This window comes from Gavialis gangeticus, unplaced genomic scaffold, assembly GCF_001723915.1.
Source record: "Gavialis gangeticus isolate Ggan-Ray unplaced genomic scaffold, GavGan_comp1, whole genome shotgun sequence".
Taxonomy (NCBI): Eukaryota; Metazoa; Chordata; order Crocodylia; family Gavialidae; genus Gavialis; species Gavialis gangeticus.
The window spans coordinates 194744119-194747598 of NW_017728992.1; positions in this window are offsets into that span (position 1 = coordinate 194744119).

The following is a 3480-nucleotide window of genomic DNA, read 5'->3' on the forward strand; positions in this document are numbered from 1 at the left end:
TTGATGGCTATGATTTCCCAGTGTTTTCAATGTTCAGTGCGTTGCAGATTGAGGCAGCAGGACAAAGGACATCTGTAGAGCGGCATGGGAGGAGTGAGAGGTTATTTGGACTTGTGGAATAAAACAGATTAGCTCTAATGTTCAGCAGTGAATTAATTGCTATATATAGGAACTCTGCCATTCTTGGATTTCAGTGTTAAATCCCACATCAGACTTCCACAAAGACTTCCCGGCTGCCTATATACTTTGGAAGATGGCACTGAATCACAACAGTCATAATTGTGTCTGGTTCTAGTCAGGTAGGAATGAGATTTCTTGCTGACATAAGCTACGGCAGTAAAAATTCTAGTACCATTACAGTTTATTCATCTAACACTTGATCAAACCTAGAACACTTTCACCAGCTTAGCTATATCACTTAGAAGCATGAAAAAAAATCATATCCTTCACAGACAGCTATACGCAATTTAAAAAAAATAAATAAAGCAAACCCTTAATGCAGAGGCAGGCGTGCTAGCAAAGCCATCCTTTTTCTGCCATAGCTTATCCCATTCAGGAAATCGATTTAAGTTATAATGGCAAATTAAATTTAAGATTTGTAGACAAGCCCATACTTACACAGAGCTTTGTGTCTCAAGATGACATATCAGTGTAAGCACTTTTACACTGGTACCTCTGCACCCACACTAAGTCAGTTTTGATGATTTAACTGCATTGGTACAGTTAAGCTGGTGAAACTTTTAAACATTATTATTTATTACTTCTGTTGTGATAACACCTAGGAATCCTAGTCACAAATCAGGACACCATTAGATTTTCCACCCAAACAGAAAAGGCTGCATATATTGAGTTTGCAGTTTAATAGTTTTAAGGTTTAAGCCGAATGGGTAGAAACCTATTTTACCATCTTGAGCATGTTTCTGCAGGAAGGGAAGGAATCCTTTATAGACACAGTTGATGGGGGCAAAAGAGGGAGGGCGGGCAGTGCTGGGAAAGGCTGAATTTGAGCCGGGAGTAAACCAGATGAGTTTGGGCACACTGGGTAGAGAGTTCTCATCTGTGAACCTGTCACTCCCACCTTTTCTCTCGAGCTGGAACAGTCACCTGCCGTCATGTGGCAAAACACAGATGCTGACAAATGCAACAAAGAAAAAACCTCATGAAAATTGGGAACCAGTGATAGGGAAAAGCACACTCACCATCACGTGTTATGCCAATAAACAGTTTCTTTGTCTCCCCTTTCCTTTTCACTGATTTTATATTGCTCCAGTCGCACTCACCCTCATGATTGCTCCCCTCCTTTGATCTCCTACCTCGAGTTCAGGCCTTCTGATGAAGACATGCATCTTATCACCAAATGTGCTTGGTATCGTAATGTTGTTTTTTAAATCCTTTCTGTGTCCTCTCCTACAAGTTCCTGTGGCCTAGACTAGATGTTCCTAAACACATATGATTTTATTTCAATGCATGTTAGATGTGTGGGTTTTTAGGGTTTTTTTAAAACAATATTATACTGCTTGTGACACCCTGGAACTGCACATTCTCTGTTACTGGTAATCCTTGCCATCAGAGAAGCATTCACATGGATTTATCAGTGTGTCAACCACAATCTCTACAGATCACCAACCTCTTGCAGTACATTCAGACTTCACCTGGCTGTTCAGCCACTGGCATTTCAGGAAGAAACAGCTGCTCAATTACATGATGTTTTTATTATTGGACATCTCATCTGGGCCTGGTCTAAGACCTGCTAAACTCACTGATGAGTGACTAGATATAAGAAACTTCTGATTACCACTGGGCAAAGACGTAACTAGCAACCTAGTGATGAAAATCTTCCCATGTGAGTTGGAATTGCTTGCAGCAAACATTTACTCTGGAAACAAGTCAAGTAAATGAGCTAACAAGGTGGATCACAACAAAGGAAACATTTTCATGGAGACTCTATGAGACAGTCTAATATTTCTGTCCTCTCTTGTGTTTCACATCCAAAGGCAGGGTTGTGGATGGGAATGGTTCTCCTGCCAGGCTGTCTTATATACCTGGTGAATGGCTTTCAAATAAACTTAAAGTGTCATTATACCATTCATCACCTGGGCTTGGGACCCCCAAAGACCCATCATTTCATGAAGATATTATTCTTTGAACTGAAGAAAAATATACGAGCAGTTCTATGGCTTCACGCTAACAGATTGGTTTCCTGCCAAAACGCCAAAGGCCCTTTGGTCGCTATGAATTTACCTAGGTTCACAAACTATTTCCAGCATTTCAGAAAAATTTACAGCACTGAAGAAAGTCAGAGACACCTTTGTGTAAAGTTTAAAAAGTAATTTCCCACTCCGTCCATATTTAGCCATTGGAAACAGGGCTGTAAAGAAAGTAACTTTATAGGGAGTAGAAAGGGTCATTTATAACATTGTCAAACTTGTTTATTTCCTGTGCTCATACTTTAGTGGCAACCAGTGTTCACTTCAGACTCAGCACAGTATTTTTCGAAGGTTTAACCAAGCAAAATGCAAGTGGCAACCCTGTCCTCACTTAAGATCCCATCAATACCTCTGGGAGCCAGCTTTGAGAAACACCCTCATTCGGTACAGTACAGCACATATAGATCGGGTTTCACATCATTTTCATTCCCCTCTGTCATGATTAAACTCAACGAAATTAGAGCCAAGAAAGAGAGAGAGAAACCCTTGAGGTCATCCAACTCATTTCTGTGCCAAGGCAGGGTTAGTCCTTATGTCATTCTGCACTGCCGCTTGGTGATTCAAGCAGCAGAGCTTCTGCTAGTCAATTTTGGGAGGCCAACAGGCAACAAATCCTGATATTCAGCCTAACATGTTTATCCAGCCTATTATTTCTGGTGGCACCTTCTTGTGCTACACCAAACAGTTCTCATATGGCTAAATCCTCCAAATACTGACTACTTTCCCCCTTTGCAATCATCCTTTAGCTACATAGCCTATCTATCACCTTATTTTTGAGAGAGAGAGAGAGAGAGAGAGGCAATTTTATGCAAGCCCTGGCTCTGGAAATTGCTTCCCTTTCTGGCCTGTGAAAGCCAGAGTTCAGTTCTTCTACATATTAGGCTTGACCCCAACCCACTGAATTCAAGAGAAATTCAACCCCTTGCTCTATCAACCCCTTGCAGCAGTTACTCACTTGGCGCTGGATCCCAGCCTTATACCTAGGCTCCCAGACCTCTCCACCAATCAAGCAGCCTCCTGCTTAACATGTGACCACCTGATTGGGCCTGCTCACACCTGTGGGCTGTTTACTGCCTGCTCAAAGCCTTTTGAGTAACAGGCATAACTGTGCTCCGTCACAGTCTTTAACAAAAGCAATTTCTTGAGGAGATACTAAGCATGTCTTCTTTGCCTAACTTAGTTTCATAGTTTCTAGGGTTGGAAGGGACCTGAGCAGATCATCTAGTCTGACCCCCTGCCATGGCAGGAAGAGCACTGGGGTCAAATGACCCCA